This window comes from Marmota marmota, unplaced genomic scaffold (assembly GCF_001458135.2).
Source record: "Marmota marmota marmota unplaced genomic scaffold, marMar, whole genome shotgun sequence".
NCBI lineage: Eukaryota > Metazoa > Chordata > Mammalia > Rodentia > Sciuridae > Marmota > Marmota marmota.
This window is the reverse complement of record NW_026000169.1, coordinates 46104-67805: the sequence shown is the minus strand read 5'-3', so window position 1 is coordinate 67805 and position 21702 is coordinate 46104. Positions and strand designations below refer to the sequence as shown.

The 21702-nt window shown below is 34.0% G+C and overlaps 1 pseudogene; it reads left to right on the top strand.

Moving 5' to 3' along the window:
- Positions 1–12950: 12950 nt before the first annotated feature.
- LOC107152789 lies at positions 12951–14095 on the top strand (annotated as a pseudogene).
- The last annotated feature ends 7607 nt before the right edge of the window (positions 14096–21702 follow it).

Genomic DNA, 21702 nt, shown 5'->3' with positions numbered 1-21702 from the left:
GAAAAAAATTTAAGAAGGAAGGTGAGATGTTCAGGAATGAAATGTCAAGTATGCTGAGAAATAAGCAGTGAGTTTGTATATGTTATGATAAAGTTGAAATTTTTTGTTTAAAGCAAGTTATTGTTAAGATTCTACATGAAATGAACTGCACATTCAAGCCTATTCAATTTTATTCTGCATAAATTCTTCCCTAATAAAGTTCTTTATTAAAGTATTTACATTTACATATTGGAAGGTGTGACTAGCACCAGGGGATTTAAAAGCAGGTCAAGTCCTCTACTTGGATTGAAAGGAAGCAGTGATGTAATTCAGACATTATAAGAAAAAGTTTTACCAATATTAACATCTGTGTATTACCTAATAAAAAGTAAAAAAATTGAAAGTAAACTGCTAAGTATATAGTTTTGAAAAAAGAATAATAGCAATTCTGTCTAAGACAAAACAGAAAAAGAAAATTAGTGAAGAAAAGAGAAACCATGGCTAGTCAGAGTCCAAGTTATCAGGAATTCATTAAGGAATTACTTTAGTTACTAAAAAAGTAGAGATACTCAGATTTTAGATCAGCACATATTTATTATACATACTTACATACAATATTATATATCATATATTTTAAGTAACATATTCATATATTCTATAATATAAATTTTATATATATTTTATTTCAGGTATTATTTATTATATATAAGAATAATCCCTAAAAGAAATAAATAAAAAGTGGTTGAAATATGTGAATAAAGATATGGGAATATAAATATTAAGGGCTGCTAGATGTTCCCAGTATGCTTTCTTCTCTTCTTGGTTATCGATAGAACCCCAATCTTAGGGCATGGATGTTGTTTTCCAAGCTACCAAGATTTAGATACCTTTGTTAGATGAGAGATAAATAAGCTTTATCTAACTAAAGCAGAAACTTTTTGCTAATTCATTTAACTTTGTAACATGAAGCTGAAATTTGTACTAATGTGCCAACCAAATAAAAGCTGGTGGAGAAATACAAATATCAAATGAAATACTTATTATGGTGAAATGTATCAATGGAAAATAATCAAAATGTTAGCACAAGAAATCTGACTCTCAAACTTCATATTCTTTATGTATGGGCAACCTTTGCTGTCTGTGGGATTGGTTCCTGGCCTCTTTGTTCACAACAAAATATATGGATACATAATTTCCTTATGTAAAATGATGTAGTAATTGGATGAACTATACTTTAAATCACTTCTAAATTACTTATAGTAATTAATATTTTAATGCTACATACGTAACTGTTGTACTTTACTATTTAAGAAAACATGAAAAAATTCAGTACGAACAAAATTCTCTTTCCAATTATTTTCAAATTCTTGTTGGTTGAATTTACAGATTTTGGATCTGTGGATATGGATGACTGAGTATAATAATGAAAGAAGAAATTAATCATATAGAAAACTATAACAAAATGTTGATGAGAGAACACTTACATTTTATCATAGGTAAAAGAAAATATCTCTTGGTAAAAATAAATAAACAGAAAAGTTGCAAATATGGATAACATTAGAAATGTAACCATAACCAATAGAAGCATATGTGCATACATTTACATCAAAAAGTGAAAAATCTAATAAATTGGACATTTTTAGTTCTTGGATGGGTAGCACAGGCAAATTCTTCATACCACGCCCCCTGTATGTGTGATGAACCAAAGCACCTTGCCATCAGGAATTTTTTCCAGCAGTACCTCTAATAATTTTACATAGAACACCTCTGCCAAAACCCCTGTCTGTGAGAAACATTCCCTGCACCTAAGTGGATTTTCAGCAAGTTCCAGAGGCTCCATTCAGTGAACCATGGTTTATTTTCTTCAATCAGGTCTTGCTCTTAATGTTGGATTGGTGTGTGTGTGTGTGTGTGTGTATGTGTGTGTGTGTGTGTGCATTGGGGGTGTCCTTGTTGCTTGCTGTGTGTTAGCTCTAGGGATAATGGCTATTATTTATATCCATAATTTTTATATTCTGTAGAACTATCTTTACTTCTTTCTATTCAATCCCTCATTATCTTCCCACCCCATGATAGTTAAACTATATAAAGCATTTCTTGGTCAACTTTTGGTGTGGGTTTCTCTCCTTCTTGAATACAAACAATTAATGTATGTTGAAATATTCTATGATCAATTTTTCACTTAACCAATATATAAAGAAAGAAAGCATAATGTCCTAATAAAGGATAATAATCTACTTCTGTAAACAAATACAGAAGCATACTTTAAATGAAAAATGGAGTCTTTTACACTGCTGCCTGGATTAGTAGATGCTTTGTAGAAGAGTTATTAGCCAATGAAATGAGAAAGACAAAAAACAAACTCATGAAAATTTGAATGCAAATTATAAGACAGATTTATTTTCCAACATGTAGTGTTATATCTATGGATAATTCAATGTAATCTATGAGGAAATAAGTGGTAATCTTATGAGGTAGAATAAGTGAGTTTAGGAAAATTATCAAATATAATACTAAGGTATAACTATTCACCAGTAGAATATAATTAGAATATAACTTGAAACTGGACTGTTTCTTGTTAGCAACAAAAACTAGAAGGCGCTTGGAAAAAAGCCTCACATGCCATATTTTATTGAGATATTTAGTAAATTATATTAAAGCAGAAAGACTGTTTTTGAGCAGAAAGAATTTCATAAGATTCTTATTGTGTCTAAATCCTTATGCATAATACAATTCCAATGAAAATCACAGTGGATTTCAGGAATGTCTATACAATTCCCCAATATTTGAATTAAACAGTTAACAATTAAATATTAGAGTCAGGAGTAAGGCTTTGTAAAAGATCTCAGTATGAGAGGCATGCTTGAGGATTATTATGTGTTAAGAAACCTGAGTGTAAAAGAAGGGTATTTAAATCTCTTCAAGTTCTCCAAGATTCATTTTTTATCTTGAAGATAAAGAATAATGAGTCATGTCTTTTTGTTCCTTAGAATTTTTTCAGACAAAAAATGAAACATATGGACGGTGATGGTGTCATGTGTTTGTCAGTGTTTGTGAATTGTGAACAAAGGTTGTATGTGTGTTCTACTTATGAGCAACCAAATGAAGGGAGGGCTAAGCTTTCTAGGGAGTTCCTAGGAACTGGAAGGAATTGTGAAGAAAAATTTGGCAAATGTAGAGATTGTTTTCTTCAAATTCTTTTACATTTGAATGAATGAATCCTAGTGATAATGAACTACTCAGGTCATATCCATGTAATAACTTCATTTATCAATTTAGACATTTTTGGCATATTCTATGTATTAGCTTTTAAAATTTTGCTGGCTGACAGTCAAACTGGATGGACCTATATTATGTAGAGGTTAGACAAGGCCAAAATCTGCAAAAGCATGAAAGAGAATATGTCTTCATTTACATGCTAGCAAATGAGAACTCAGTTTTCATTCAACATCAGTTATGAAAGATTTCAGGCTATGGTAAGAACATAAATTAAATGGATAGGAGTTATTTTGAGCTGTTTTGGGAATAACATTGTTTTCCATAAGATACTATATTCATTCTTTATCAGACTGTAATCATTTTCTGCTTGGTCACAGAATGTTAGAAATAATAAGAACTTCATTGTGCATTCCAGAAAATAGCTGCTGATGGAACTTCAGGTCAAGAAATTATAAATCACAACCAAAATATTAGGAATAGCTTCCTCCTGTCATACCCCAGATTTGATAAATTTACTACTGAGTATAATTTCCATCCAAGTAAAGGCAGAATTTGTTTTGGAAATTTTGCCCTTCCTCCATAGTTTAGTGAACTGGAAAAGAGATGAAATATCTCCTGGACTGATTGAGTGGTCTCTGCTTTGGTCATCTCTAGAGTTGCTAGATTTGGGAAAGTTAATACCAATATAAAGCTGTGATTCACCCAGCTTCACACAGGGGAAAATAAGAATAATTGTTCTTATTTCCTGGGCAGTAACCAACCATTTTATCCTCTCATTTGCTACTAGCCTCAGCACATTCTATTTGTTCAATATGCTCAATTTCTTCAGCCTTATTTTTCTTCACCTAAAGAGGAGTATCATTCTAGTGATATGGTTTGAATGTTGTTGGGTTTTTGATCATTTGGTGGTAAACATAGAAAAGACCACATAGTGAATAAACATAAAGGAAACATTATTTTGAAGATTAAATTGAGGGCACTGTAAACCTTTCAACTATGACTATATTCACTCTAGTGAACTTCTCACCCTTTATTACACACCTGATTTGTTTTCTGCTATTAGTCTGCTCCTTCTGTAAACAAGTGAGGAGGATGTAACACTATGTAACTCTATGGAAAAGAATCCCATGGTCTTAGCACCAAGGTGAAGACCTTTCAAACTTTGGTCTCCTTTTTCTTGTTATTTGCTGGGTGTTGTCTCTTTTCAAGCATGACAGGTTTTAATTCTAATAGGACCATTCAATAAATGAACTGGTCCTCTTGCTTTGGCAACTGCCATCGTTTATCCTTCATTCATTTTTCGTAATTTGGGGAAATAAGAAGCAGTAGTAGCCCTTTTTGTGAGTTTTGGGGCAAGCAAGGTGCTGGCTGAAAAAATGGAAACCTGCAAGTCCATAGATCAATAACAGGGCCATGGCATGACTTCTAGCAGAAATCATGGCTGATGGAGTCTGCAATATTTTATGTGTTCTAATACTTTTTTCAGAGAGTATGTATTGAGTAATTTCTAATATATGCCCAGAAAATTGCTGACCTGTTAATTAAACAAAAGGATATATGAAAGAAAATGTTTGCGTGTGTGTGTGCACACACATGTGTAACATTACAAAGATGACAATAATGTAGTTATGTAAAATGTGGTAGGAAAATTTTCAGAACTATAAAACATGCCTGTTTTACAGACATTCTTGGTTATCCTCAACTTGAAGAATTCATGATTGATATTGATTCACACAGCTTATTTTTGGAAATCATTATTTTTTATTATAATTTGAACCACACATGCAGTGTCCCACAGTGTGTTTACATATCATTATTTGAACCTCCAGTTTTTTGAATGGCAAGGATATTCAATTTCAAAGTACAGCTTTGAGACTGGGGTTGTGGCTCAGCAGTAGAGTGCTTGCCTAGCACATATGAAGCCCTGGGTTCGATCCTCAGTACCACATAAAAATAAATAAAATAAAGGTATTGTGTCCAACTACAACTTTTTTTTTTAAATTACAGCTTTGTATTATAGCTATTCATGAGATATGTAGTGGAATATAGTTAAATTACTTGAAATAGTTTGATTTGTTAGGCAGGCACAGAACAATGTTAACTCTCAACCAGTAAGGCAAAACCTTTTTGTGTATTCTGACCAGTCTCCTGTGAAAAACATGTTTTTTTTTTTTTGTATACTGTTGTTAGACAACACCTTTTACCCTTCCCTAATGTTTGCTGAATACTCCTTCCTCCAATCCTCTTGTTGTTTTTTTCCCAGCCTTAGGAAGTTTCCTCATAGGCCTGTATCTAGTTATTTGCTGAACAGTTTTGGGGGAACTTCTACTTACCTCTGCAGTTATCTCTCCTTTCTGATATTCGTTGCTGCGGATTCTAGCAGGCTTGGTCTCCTTGATTCTCAACTTTGCTCAGCTTAGGGAATCTACTGGGCTATGCTCCCTGTATCATGGCCTTTAAACTTCCTCAAGGCCATAAATTTGAGCCATTATAGAGCTCACATAATTTATTTTCCATTGCTCAGAAATCACTGTCCTGATTCCTCTATCAAGTGGCTGATTGCAGACACCATCTTGGCTCTGCTCCAGGACAGTGAGTCCAGTACAATGTGAGTTTTCTACATGTTTCCAAGAGCAAAGAAAATAAAATATATCTGTGTTTAAACATCAGGAATTTATTTTCTCACAGTTATGGAGGCCAAAAGTCTGAGAACAAGTTATTAGTGTGGGATTCAAGATGACAGATTAGAGAAAGACTGCATTTCCTGCCTCTTTATTGCTAGGGACTCAAGATGTAAGTACTGCTTCTCAGTAAGATGCACAAAATCCAACAAGGAATACAAGAAATATGAGACAACAAGGTAATATTATACTTCCTAAAGTTCATAATTCACTGGCCACAGACTCCAAAGATACTGAAGTGTTTGAGATAACAAATAAATAGTTATAGAAATGATCAGTGAATTCCAAGAGAACACAGAAAAACAGTTGGATGAATTAAAAATGTCTGTAAAAGTCTGAATGAGAAGTTCAACAAAGAGATAGAGTTATTAAAAACAAAAATAAAAAAAACAAGAAACCAAAACCAAAAATCTTGGAAATTAAAGACACAATAAATCAAATAAAACATTCAGTGGAAATTCTCTTTAACACAATATATCAGACAGAATAAGAATCTCAGAGATGGAAGACAAAGTGGCCAGCTATGAACATTCAGAGAATATTAAAGAAAAGAAAATAAGTAACCATAACCATAATATAAGTGAATTCTGGGACAACATTAAAAATGTACATTTAAGAATCCATGGAATATGAGAGGGTTGTCAGATATGGAATAATGGTATGGATAACCTCTTCAGAGAAATATTAATGGAAACATCTTAAATCTTGGGAATGAAATGGACATCCAGATATAAGACACCTTCATAACTCCAAGTAGACAAGATAAAAAAGAACCTCTCCATGACACATTATAAGTACAATGACTAATATATTGCATGGGCTCTCTCTCGTCCAGCGAGAAGGTCCATGGAACAGGGTAGAGGAGAGTGTGGCTGTGGAGTTGCTAATCAAAACCTCTGGAGACCAAGCAGAAAGCAGGTCTGATTTTATTGCCCAGTTACCATGTATATATACTCAGGCAGAAGCTAGGCAGTTTCTGGCCAACTGTCCTTGTAGCAACCAATTGAGGAGCAGGCTGTAGAGCAAGCAAAGGAACTGCAACAGATGGCCTCACACCCAGACTGTGCCTATGGGATAAGCATGCCTAGCACGGGAGAGTGGTTTGCCACTCAGACACCCTTAATGTATGCCATGTATGCAGTACACCATGCACTTGTCCCCACAACATATAAAGCACATATAGAATTTTAAAAGCCTAAAGAAAAAAAAAAACAGGTCACACTTAGAGGCAAACCAATTGAAATTACTTCTGATTTCTCAGCAAGCACAAACTCTAAAACTCAGGAAGGCTTGGAATGATATGTTCCAAATCCTAAAGTAAAATAATTTTCAACCAAGATTAATCTAGAAACTATAAAAATACTTTACATCACATTCTAAGGAAAAATAAAAAATTTCCAAGGAGAGCAGAAATTAAAATCATCCATGACTACTAAACTGCCACTAACGACAATACTGAAAGAAATACTATATCCAGAAGACATCAAAAGCAAACTCTGGAGCTTATTAAAGGGCAAATCTCATTTGAAGACTAGCTAAGCAAATGTGAAACAGGACCAAATTAAATGTTAGAAATATATCAAAATGTCAGGAATTAATAGACATCTTCCTAAAATGATCAATATAAATGGTATTAATTATTCAATTAAATGATATAGACTGGAAGAATGGATTAAAATGCAAGACTCAATTTGTAAAAGACTCACATTTACAGGCCAAGATAGCTATAGATTGAAAGTGAAAGGATGGAAATTAATATGCTGTGCAAACAAAGCCCCAAATCAAGCAGGAGAAGCTACTCTCATAACCAACAAAGCAGATTTCAGACCAAAATTAAGAGACACAAAAGGTCATTTTGATACTGCCAGTTACTAGTTACCTAGATGAGTCCTGCTTACTCAAATATTGAAGTAAAATGGTGACCAGAGAAGCACACCCAGGCAAGTGTAGAGTAGAAAGTAAGAAGCTTTATTAAAGGATAGTAAAACAGACTTCTCCTGGATGGAAGAAGGGGATCCAAAGGCAGAATCCGTGGGATGAGAAAGTCCTGTCCCTTTTGTATGTCTACAGTTTCCCTTGTTCTGCATTCTTCTCCCTTATCTTGTTCATTTCCCCTCATCCTGCACAATGACTGGGGGATGTTGTTGGAATGGGCAGGGTCTGAGCAGGTGCGCTGGAAAGGCCTAGATGGAGTGCTAGGCAGCAAGGGAGTGGGTAGCCTAGGGGGCATTGATTAGCAGCTCCCTGTCTGCTCAGGAGTTGCTTCATTAATAATCTTTATAGGAGGGGTAGTATCAAAGGGCTTTGGAGACATGAACATTTTTATTCTCCCAGGGGCTGTTTCCAATTTCCCAAACTCAAATCAGACATCACTTTCTCCATCAGGCCTGATTTATTTAGCTACACTAACTATCTATCTTTAAATCTGACTTTAACTTCATACTGGTAAAGGGAAAAATCCAATAAGAAGTATAATGATCGTAAATATTTACGTTCCAAACCTTGGTGCACCTAAGTATATAATAAGATACTACTTGACTTAAAGACTCAAATAATCTTTAATAATGAGTGATTTTAGCATACCTCTTCTCACCAATAAATGGGTTATCCAGACATAAACTCAGTAAATACTCATCAGACCTAAAAAATATAAATCAAGTGGACTTAACATACATATATAGAATATTTCATCCAATACTCAAATTCACTTACTTCTCAGCTGCTCATGAAAACTTCTGCAAAATAGACCATATTTTTTAAAAGTATTTATTTTTTAGTTGTAGTTGGACACAATACTTTTATTTTATTCATTTATTTTTATGTGGTGCTGAGGATCTAACCCACGGTCTCGCACGTGCGAGGAGAGCACTCTACTGCTGAGCCACAACCCCAGCCCAAATAGACCATATTTTAGGCTACTGTTTTAGTCAATATTTTTACTGCTGTGACAAAAAGCCACAAGAAGAACAGTTTTAGAAGAAAAGTTTATTTGGGGTTTCACGAGTTCAGAGGTCTCAGTCCATAGATGGCCGACTCTATTCTTCAGGGCTTGAAGTGAGGAAGAACATTATGGAAGAAGTGTGTGACAGAGAAAAGTAGCTGGAGACATGGCACCAGGAAGGAGGGTGGCTCCCTTCACCACAGACAAAATATAAGCTCCAAAGGCACACCACAGGGACCCACTCCTCCAGCCACACCCCATCTACCTATGCTTGCTACCCACTTAATCCCTATTTGCAAATCAATGCACTGATTATATTAAAGCTCTCATAACTCAATTATTTAACCTCTAAATTTTTTTTGCATTATTTCACATATGAGCTTTTGAGAAATATCTCATATCTAAAAAACCCCCAACTTTTAGCAAATAAAAAAGATCGATAAAATTCCTTGAAATTTATCTGATCATAAAGGAATGAAATTAGAAATTAATACAAAAAAGCACTACAAAACTGTATTAACACATGGAGATTGAGCAATACACTTTTGAATGATGAATGGGTAATAGAATATATCAGGGAGAAATTTAAAATTTGTTGAATAATATGAGAATAATAACACAGTGTCCTTCTAAGACACTGTGAAGGCAGTTGTAAGAGAAAAATTCATAGCTGTGATTGCCTAGAGAAGAAAACCAGAAAGATTCCCAATAAACTACCAACTGATGCATCTTAAAGTCTTAGAAAAACAAGAACAAACCTGTTCAAAAATTTAAGGAAAGGAAATAATTAAGATCAGTGCCAAGATCAATGAAATAGAGAATAAACAAACAATACAAAGGATCAATGAAACAGAAAGTTGGCCTTTGAAAAAATAAACAAAGTAGATAAACCCTTAGCCATATTAACCAAAATAAACAGAGTAGACCCAAATTAATAAAATTATAGATGGAGAAGGAGAAATCAACACAGACTTTACGGAAATCCAGAGTGTCATTAGGGACTATTTAAAAAAGTTATACTCTAAACAATTGGAAAACCTAGAAGAAATGGACTCAGGTCTAGACACAAATTAACTGCCAAAATTGAGTTAAGAAGATGTAGAAAACTTAAATAACCAATAACTTGTAATGAGATAGAAGAAGAATAACCAATAACTTGTAATGAGATAGAAACCCCACAGATCTAGAGTCATCTGATACTTGACAAAGGTGCCAAAAACATATGTAGGAAAAAACCAGACTATTTAACAAACAGTGCTGGGAAAATTGGTTGTCAGTATATAGAAGAATAAGACTAAATCTTTATATCTCACCCTGCATAAAAGTAAACTCAACATGAATCGAAAGCCTAACAATTAGATCAGAAACTAGGCATCTCTAGAAGAAAATCTAGGGTTCATACTCCAACAAATAGGCACAGGTAAAAACTTTTTAAATAGAACTTCTCAAGCGCAGAGAATAATTCCAAGATTAATAAGTAGAATGACATTGGCTGGGGTTGTAGCTCAGCGGTAGAACGCTTTCCTAGCATGTGTGAAACACTGGGTTCGATTCTCAGAACCGCATGTAAATGAATAAAATAAAAGTCCATTGACAACTAAAAAATATTAAAAAAATAAGTGGAATGACATCAAATTACAAGACTTCTGCACTTGTGTTTTCCTTATAAATGAGCCTCCCCAACAATTAAGGATGTGAAAAGAGAATCTAGAATATGTGAGGAAATCTTTGCTAACTACTCTTCTAACAGATGATTAATATTCAGAATATGTAAAAGATTCAATGAATTCACCACCAAAACCCCCCAAATAACCCAATTAATAAGTGGGAAAATGAACTAAACAGACACTTCTCAAAAGAAAAAATACAAATGGCCAGCACACATGAAAAAATCTTAGAAATCTTTAGCAATTAGAAAAATGCAAACTAAAACTACACAGAGATTTTATCTCACTCCAATTAGAATAGCAACCATCCAAAATACAAATAAAAATAAATGCTAGAGATAATGTAGGGGAAAATGAATACATTTACACTGTTGGTTGGATTGTAAATTAGTACAACCATTATGGAAATCAGTCTGGAAGTTCTTTAAAGATGAAGAATGGAAACCCCATATGACCCAGCTACTACTCCTCAGTATTTATCCTAAAGAATTAAAGTCAACATACTACAATGATACATGCATACCCATGTTTATAGAAGCACAACTGACAACAACCAAACTATGGGACTATGCCAGGTGTGTGTCAATGTATGAATTGAAAAAGAAAATGTGGTATACATACAAAATGGAGATTTATTTCAGTCATAGAGAAGAATGAAATTATGTCATTTGCAGAAAAGTAGATGGAACTTGAGAACATTATATTAAGAAAAATAAGACAAACTCATGGAGTTAAAAGTCATGTGTTTTCTCTCATATGTGGTGGCTAGAGAGGTAAAGGGATAGAAAGGTGGAGCAGAGATCCTATGAAAAGTAAAGAGATCTAATAAAATTAAGAAAAGAGATGAGGGCGAGGGCAGATAAGTGACAGAGGGGAAATACTGGAGAACAATATTGACCAAATTATATTGTTATATTGTGTGCTTGTATGAATATGTAACAGCAAATCTCACTATTTTGTATGATTTTAATGTGCCAATTAAAAAATGAAGAAGATCTTACTGTCTTCATTGCCTAGTGTCTTGAAATCTGGATGTTTTAAAATCTTTTTTTTTTCAAATATTGTATCTGAGTTTTAAATTTCAAAAGGGAAAGTTCCTAAGCAAACTTCTTTGGCTCATTTTAAGTTTGTTTATTCATTTTTTTATTTTTAAAGAAAAATCATTTAAAGCTAAATGAACTTCACTTTTATCGATTATTTAGTAGTCATTTTATCATACAATACTTCCTTATGGCCAAAATTTTTATGATTTTTTCTTTCCATTAAAATTCAGTGATATTAAAATTAAAGCTACTGTGAATGTGCATTCTATGTTTTTGCCTGGGAGTAGATTTTAATTTATTTTGGAAAATCAAGGTACATAATGTTTAGATCATATGCAAGATGTGTTTAACTTTTTGTTTATTTGTTTTTGGTATGGTGGATTAACCTAGAAGTGCTTACCCACTGATATTCCCTGACCTTTTTATTTTTTGAGATAGTGTCTCACTAAATTCCTGTGGCTGGCCTTGAATTTGCAACCCTTCCACTTCAGCCTCCTGAGTTGCTGGTATTGCAGGCATGCTTTCTAAGAAATTATGCATCTGTTACAAAATAGTTGTGCCATTTTATATCCCTGCCAATCTACATATCCATCAATAAGTTACTGGATAAAAAATATGGTGTTTTCCATGTAGTGGGGTACTATTCAATATAAAAAAAGAATGTATATATTAATATACAGCAACATAGATGAATCTTTTCAGTAATTATGCTAAGTGAAAGAAGCCATACAAGAAAGAATATATGATGTATGATTTCAATTACATAATATTCTTGAATATGGAAACTAATCTGTAGAAACAAAGCATATCAGTAGTTGATTGAGAATTGAGAATATAATGAAGAATGGAGAGGTATAGAATGGAGGAGTTATGTAGGGACAATAAAGGACATTTTTCAGGGTATATACATATTTTTTACTTAGATTAAAGTTATGGTTTCACTGACACATAAAAATGTGATACTCATCAAATTATGTATTTTAAATACGTACAACTTAGTGTATGTCAATTATATTTCCAATACAGTCGAGTGCTATATAATGACATTTCATCAATAACAGAAGATATATATGCTTGTGGTCCTTTAAGATTATGATGGACCTGAAAAATTCCCATCATCTTGGGTTGTTTTAGCTGTCATAATGTCACAGTGCCATGTACTACTCACATGTGTGTGATGATGCTGGTATAAACAAACGTATACTAATGTGTTTTTGCTAATGTCTGGGTTTTAACAAAAATGTTTACAAAGTAAAAAAAAATAAAATAAAAAATTGTAGAATAAGTGTATAAAGAAATGAAATAATTTTGTACAACTCTACAGTGTGTATGTGTTCTAATTTAAGGTTATTACAAAAGATTCAAGTAGTTAAAACTTAAAAAGTTTAGGGGACTTGCCAATTGTGGTCATGGCAGCAACATGTCTGTGGCGTTCGCAGTCCGTGTCATCAAGGCAAGGGGGAGATCACACCTGCCACGATCCAGAAGTTGTTGGATGAAAATAACTATCTTATTCAGTGTATAATGGACTATCAGAATAAAGGAAAGACTTCAGAGAGTTCTCAGTATCAGCAGATGTTGCATACAAATGTGGTATACCTTGCTACAATAGCAGATTCTAATCAAAATATGCAGTCTCTTTTACCAGCACCACCCACTCAGAATATGCCTATGGGTCCTGGAGTGATGAATCAGAGCAGCCCTCCCCCACCTCCACGCTCTCACAACATGCCTTCAGATGGAATGGTAGGTGGGGGTCCTCCTGCACCACACATGAAGAACCGGGTGAACAGCCAGTTGCCTGGGCCTAACCATATGCCTATGCAGGGACCTTAACCCAATCAACTCAATATGACAAACAGTTCCATGAATATGCCTTCAAGTAGCCATGGATCCATGGGAGGTTACAACCATTCTGTGCCATCATCACAGAGCATGCCAGTACAGAATCAGATGACAATGAGTCAAGGGCAGCCAATGGGAAACTATGGCCCACGACCAAATATGAATATGCAACCAAACCAAGGTCCAATGATGCATCAGTAGCCCCCTTCTCAGCAATACAATATGCCACAAGGAGATGGGCATCATTACCAAGGACAGCAGCCACCCATGGGAATGATGGGTCAAGTTAACCAAGGCAATCATATGATGGGTCAGAGACAGATTCCTCCCTATAGACCACCTCAACAGGGAAACTCACAATATGGCCAACAACAGGATGCTTACCAGGGACTCCCTCCACAACAAGGATATCCACCCCAGCAGTAGCAGTACCCAGGGCAGCAGGGCTACCCAGGACAGCAGCAGGGCTATGGTCCTTCACAGGGTGGTCCAGGTCTCTAGTATCCTAACTATCCACAAAGACAAGGTCAGCAGTATGGGGGATATAGACCAACACAACTTGGAGCATCCCAGCCATCCCAGCAGAGGCCTTATAGATATGACCAGGGACAGTATGGAAATTACCAGCCGTGAAAAAGTACTTACATTCCAATAGCCAGTATCTATGAGCAGCCATATTGTCACCTCAGCACTGTGGACACCTTCCTGTGAAGAGTTCCTTCCATTCCATCTAGTTTTTGGAGAAAGCTTATGGATAAGTGGCTGTTTCATCACCAAGCAGCCTTTGTGATTTAGTTGTAAAAGGCTTTAGTAGCTCAAAAATATTCAGTTTCACATTTCTACTCTAGATGGCAACATTGGACAGAAAATGCAATGACATAGCCAATTTGCAGTGATTTCCAAACTGTGTTTCAAATGGACTGTTACAGACTGAAAGGTGTGAACAGCTTTGTATGTTTATGAAGGTTAAGGGGATTTAATACTTTTCCACAGATTCTTTTGTAAGGGGAAGAGGGAAATATATACTTTTTACAGCAGCAATATTTGTATATTATGTTTATTTCATGTAGTGAATATGCAAGGTGGTACACTACACCCTGGACAAAATCAGAAATCCTCTGTTCATGTGGACTAGAGTGCGGTAGATGCTTGACTGTGTTGGTCTCAAAATGGTATACTGTGAAGATATAGATGAGAGAAAAGACAAAGCACACCATATGTCCACTGTTAATGTTCTAATAGAGGAAATTCAAATCCCTTTTATCTGTCAGATAATCAAGGGCACTGTGATACAGTTTTGAGTAAAGAGACATTTTTTTTAAAAGCCAAAAAAAAGACTTAAAAAGTTTACAAAAGAAAGAAGTTACAGTAAGCTAAATTTGTTTTATTATTGAGGAAAGAAAAATACTTTTTGAAAATGTAATTTAGCCTAAGTGCACAGTGTTTATAAAGTCATGTATAGCAATGTCCTAAGTCTTCAGGTTCACACCCCAGTGACTCACTGCACCTAGAGAAACTTCCATCCTGTAAGCGCTGATTGTGGTAAGTGCGCTATACAAGTATACCTTTTTAGCAAATATTTTATACTTTATTTTTACTGTACTTTTCTATGTTTAAATATGTTGGGGTATATAAATACCTTTGTGTTAGAATCATTTACGTTACTCAGTATAGCAACATGTTGTACAGGTTTATAGCCTAGGAGCAATAGGCTGTATATACCATATAGCCTGGGTATGTAGTAGTTGTTTGTAAGTACACTCTTTGGTATTTGCACAATGATGAAATTGTCTGGCAATTCATTTCTCAGAACATATACCATCACTAAGCAATGCATGGGTTTAGTATAGATGTCAAAAACAGCTCAGAAGAACATTGCACACAAACATGCATTTAGAAACCTCTTTGCAATTTTAGAAGAATCCAATATCTTTATTTGCAATTCTCATTCATTTTTGTTTTTAGTTCAGAAATGTTATAGGATATATTGTGTGGGAATTCTCCTTGTTGCCTTATATGCCTTCGGTGAGACTGCTTTCCCTTTCTTTAAGGGCCATTGTTTGAATGCAGAAAGCTAATGGTGTGTGTGTTGTGTGTGTGTGTGTGTGTGGTGGAGGGATAGGAGAGTAAGAACACAGAACTCTTATGCGATGAATTCAGTCTCTTAAAATGCAGGTCCTGGTTCGTCATCTGAAGCTCAGTGCAAGGTCAGTTTCAGAGCCCACTAGATGATGCCATCTTTTTTGCACTCCTCTAAGAACTGGTAGTGTCCTCAAATTCATCTTCCTATCCTAGAAGGTGCCAAGGCTATGATGCCCACCCTTCCTCTGCCTGGCTGGTGTGTTGGGCCTTATACCCTTGAGAGCTTTCCTTAAAATTCTCTGTTTTTGCTTGTTGGTTCCTCAATCTTGATCCTTTCAAATTGGTGGTTAATATTAACAATTTTATAGGACTTTGTTAATTTTAATTTCCTGCCTTAAAATGTTCCTGAAGAAATAAAAATGTATTGTGATTTTGTTCCAAAATGTTGTTTAGGAAACCTATAAATACTTACATTGGAGTCTAATTTAACAGGGTGGATGTTTCTGGGGATTATTAAGGGAAGCTGAGTAAAATCCAAAGGACTTTGATGACTACAGGTGTGGATGGGTCTGACTGAGTGGTAGACAGGTCCACATGAGGACAAGACATGTCCAGCCAATGAACTTCTTCTCACTCTCAATATCATATTGGCTTTTGCTAAGACATTTTGTGGGATAAATATAGGGTTCCATCACCTCACACAAACTCTGTAAATGATTCCATGTTTTCTGAATATTTTCACTTAAGTATTAAATAACATCAAGAATAATCATGTTTTGAAATATTTTAATATCTAATATGATTTTTTAATATCAGAAGAAGTTAATAAACACTAATGAGGGCAGAAAATCTGAATTATTTGAGAGAAAAGCAAAGGATTTTTCATCCAGATATTTTTTCTGAGCCTCATTTTCCTACTGCCTAAAAGAAACCTGTCATTTTTGAACAATAATCCACAAGGTGGTTCTCCAATGTACATGTTTATTTGTGGATTGTTTGCAAGTGCACAAACTATAAATAAAAGGAAAGTATCAGCACCCAGATTGTGGAGTTAGGCCTTCTTTGGGTTCACTCAGGGAACTTGAATGCTTTGGAGAGAAAAAGTTTTGCATCAATTATGGAAATATCCCTTCAGCATTCTTTCATAGCTTCTCAGTGGAAATGATTTTAATGCTTACCAAACTCCATCTACCAATGCATTGAGTTTTGAAATGCTATTTATAACAACTCAAATCATGAGCAAATTGTACAGATGCACAGCATACATTGCATAATACTGAAAGGTAATATGTCAATTTGCATGCTAGCAAATGAGAGTTCAGTTTTTTTTCTTTTACAGTCAAGTATGAGAAATTTCAGTTTATGTTGAGAGCCCACAGTGTCTGGATCAGAATGCAACTGTCTGGAGGAAAATGATATTTTAATGAAGAAAGCTACATATCCATCCATTAGTACACGTTAGTGCTTCCTACTTTGATATTGAGCTTGTAATAATTTTTTTTAAAAGAAGACATCCAGGAAAGAAATACACATACCATTTACATGTGATAAATCAAGAAATCATCAATCTTGCAATTACATATTGCCCTCTTTCTTTGAAGACATGATAAGTGCCTTGCATATCATCTTCACCATTATAATAAGTACAGAATTCATTACTGGGATTTTAGGAAATGGATTCATAATACTGGTGAACTTCATTGACTGGGTCAAGATACGAAAGATCTGCTTAGCCGATCAAATCCTCACTGCTTTAGCGATCTCCAGAATTTGGCTGATTTGGGCATTAATAATGCATCGTTTACCAAGGGCATTTTATCCATCTTCATTTTTGAGTTCAAACAAATGTATACTTATTGGTATTGCTGGGATCTTGGCCAACCATTATAGCACATGGCTCACAACAAGCCTCAGCCTGTTTTACTTTCTCAAGATAGCCAATTTTCCAAATCCTGTTTTTCTTCACCTAAAGCACAGAGTTGAAATGGTTGTTCTTATGATGTTGCTGGGAACATTAGTCTTTTTGCCTTTTACTCTTGCTGTGATAAGATGGAAGAAAAATGAAATGTATCCATGTGAAATAAATATGACTTTGATTTCCAAAAGGAGTGATTTTGAAGACTTTTCAAAAATAATTATATTTATTATAGGAGGCTTCATACCATTTTTGGCATCCTTGAGTTTTTTTTTTCCTGTTAATATTCTCTCTAAGGAAGCATCTCAAGAATATGAAGCTCAATGCAACAGGATTTAGGGATCCTAGGGTCAAGGCTCACATAAGAGCCATAAAATCTGTGGTATCATTCCTCTTACTATTTGCTATATATTTCCTCACTGTCATTATGGCAACTTTATATTCTGTGGAGATACAGAACAAACTGATACTTTTTCTTACTCAGATCATAGGATGTGTTTATCCTGCAGTCCACTCGTTTATCTTGATTTTGGGAAATGGTAAGCTAAGAAAGGCTTCTATTTTGTTGCTCTGGAAGTTGAGATGCACTTGAAAGCTGGGAAGCCCTGGCATTCAGAGATCATTCTGGTGAGCATCTTAAATAACTTACAAGAAAAATGTTAAGAAATTCTTTTATGATATTTCATCCTTCTTTGAAGTTCTTCTGTAATGTATGACACCATTTTTCAAATATCTCTTTGAAATAGACACTTATCTGTGCTTTAAATGTTATGTGTGTATATATACTTACTATATTAAGACAAATGAAAAATTTAAACACATTACCTAATAAGAGTTTGCCAGCAACAAATAATATAAATAGTGTTCAAGTTTTTACCTGTTTGGAACATTATAATAAAAAAGTCAAAAATATACACAGCAAACATACATTTACTGAAATATGAAGGTTATAATTTTTATGCATATCAGTTTTTATTTACAAATATTTTTAGATATTTTTCTGAATCAAAAAAGCAACTTTCTTACATTTCTCTCTTTTTATTTTGTTATCTTTTCACTCAATAATATTTATACATTATCATGAAACTGAAAACTTCCTTGGAAATTCATCAATATTTCCCATTATAATATATATATATAATGATTATATATATATATATATATATATATATATATATATATATATATATATNATATATATATATATATATATATATATATATATCTCAACAATTTAGATTTCAGTGCATAAATCTCCAACCTTGCAAGAAGCTTGCAATGATTGTTGAATTTGAAATCTTACTTTACATATGTATGGTTCTTTTTATTTTGGGGGGGTTATTTTTAAAATGTATTTTTTATTGGATCATGCATCCTGAGTCACTGGTGGATGGAAAACAGAATGATCATTAAGAAAAAAAACTAAAGAGGAAAATTTATGAGAAAAACAGGCATGTCAGATACATGTGACTCTTAAATTATTAATTCTATAGTAGAAAGAAGAATAAACTTAATCCAAGTATCTCGAAGTTTATTTACATTTAAGTTCAAGTGAGAATCTTGCTCAGGGGTGAATGTTATTAAATTTTGAATTCAGTGAAATGCTGTCTATTATTCTCTGTCTCTAGAGTAGAATGCATGATCCATAAGAATGGCAACCTTGTTAGTCTTGTTCATTATTTGTAGCCTGATGATGTACAAAGATCCTGGTACACAGAGTAGCTCAATAAATATTTGGTCAATTAATAATTGAGGCTTGAAGGGATATTCTTGTGTAAAAGTGATATAGAGGAAAAATACACTACCTTCGTACACAGATCCAGGCCCTCAATGGTTGATCTCCTTTCATAGATGTTATCGCCTTTGGGAGGAGCGCTGCAGTTAGGTGGAAAGTTTAAAGTGATGTCTACCAGTTCTTTCTGAATCTTCTTGACGCTGGTAGAGAGGAGCTTGAAGTTTTTGCTCATGCTGACTTTACTCTCCTTCTGCTTGGGGGTGTTTGTTTCTTTCTCGGATAGCTGGTTGGAGGACAAAGGTGAGGAGGAGCTGGTGCCAGCCCTTGAATCATCATCTGACATAGTGAATCACCCACCACACCCTGCAAACATCCTCTCTCTTTGTGTCTGGCTTTACCAGAATATCCCCTCAAGCCTCCAAAGTTTACATTTGGAACAATAAATCTATCACTGTAATATTAATTGTCAAGGAGTTATTTGCTTGGACATACTGAAAGATAACTGGAGTCTAGCACTAACCATTTCTAAAGTTCTCCTTTCTATCTGCTCACTTCTTACAGACTGTAATCTTGCCACCCTTTTAGTGGGAAGTATTGCCACTCAGTATATGACCAACAGGGCAGAACATGACAGAATGACCAGACAGTGGACCAAGAGATATGCTACATAAATTGGGTTTTCACAATTTTTACATAATTTGTCTATCACAGAAGAGAGCTGTTTATGATTTTGAAGGGGTCTGAGAGGGACCCTGGAAAAGAGTAGGATGTTTTTATAGCATATATTATTCATTCTTATTTTCTAAGATTTTGTTGTAACTTAAGGTATCTTGCTACAGTAGACAAAGTTGTTAATGTCAACTTTTAAAACTGCAGTAGTTCTGCAATATTAGCTGAAATGTAGTACAAAAAAGAATGTGCATTTAGATTGGGTTCAATTGCTTACAGTCTAATTTTAAAACAGCTTAATTTTGTACAAGTTACACATATGGCCATTTAAGTAAAAGTCCTAAGACTACATACTTTTTGTTTTAAAAAAGCTTGGAATGTTTTTTTCCTTCTTGAAAGGTAACATTGCTATTTAACAGTTTTTAGACAGTCAATATATATATATATATATATATATATATATATATATATATGATACCATGTAGGAAATCTGTAGTTAGTGTATTTTATTTTACATGCAAATCTACTTTAAAGGTTTAAATCAGGACTTGTGAAAAACTGTAGTGAAATACCTTAAGCTGTTAAGGTGTGGAATAGGAGTCACTCAGTGGATTGGCTATATGTTGCAGACTTCTTATGTCTGCATTTGTTACTGTGCTAATAAACAATATCAAAAACAAAAAGAAAAAAATAATTGAGTGAATGATTGTATGAAGTACATGTACCAGGACTGGAAGTGTAAGCTTAGTCCTCTCAAACACGAAGCCTATATATTATAGATCTCTAGCCAAATTTGTATTTATAGTACACAATTTCAAGCATTTCCAGCAGCCAAAACTCTAGAATCCTGTAGGACAGACTATGTCACCCCGGGAACACATCACCAAGAAAAAAGCCAGTCTTATAACAGGATGAAGAAATAAATGACAATTAAAAAAAATCAAATGTTTGTTATCACAATAGCATGGAAAATCAAATGGAAGAATGTGTCTTTTGGATACTTTATGAATGGTTATTTTCTTATAGTATTTGTTAGCTGCTTATTGTATGACCACAAAGATTTTAAAAAATTGAATTAATAATCAGCTACTGTATTAATTTTTTATGTTATGATGTTTTTCTTTCTTTTGTTTTTCATTTTGATTCTTCTTTTCTGGATAGAAAAACATGTCTTCATGCAGTGATAATTTTACTTCTTCCATTTGAGTACCTGTATCTTTTCCACGTGCTTATTTGTCTAAGACTAAATAAGAACATCCACTTTGCATTAAGTGTTCATGACATTGGTAAGTTTCTTATCTTGTTCTTTTTGTATTGGAAAATTTTCCAGTGTGATGTGATATATATATATATATATATATCAGTTATTTTAAGGTACATAATTTTTATCATGATCAGAAAGTTCTCATACCTATTTTACAAGAATTATTTTTATTTATTATTTTTTGCAGGTCTGGGGATTGAACACAGAACCTTGTGTATGCTAAGCAAGAACTCTCCACTGAGCTATACCTCCAGCTTCAACAATCATTTAAAAAGTATACATTAAATATTATCAAAGACAACATTGGTGTCCTTAGTAATGATCTATACTTTTTCCTCTTCTGACTTATTAAAACAACTAATGAACATTCCTTTGCCTTCTTGGAATTCATGCAGTCCTCTTGGCCATCATCTTATATATTGCTTCAATTTGTTTGAAAATATTTTATTTAGTTTTAAAATTGACACTTATTGGTTATTACCTGTATCAGAGCAGTCATAGCAAGATTACTTCTTTTTATTAAAAAACTTGGGATATTTTTCTTCAATGTTTTATCTAAATATTGTACTAAAGTACTGCCTAGTCCTTGAGAAAAATCTCTCATGGTACTACTCATACCCAGCAATTTGGAGGAGGAACCAACTCAGTTGAAATTCATGTAA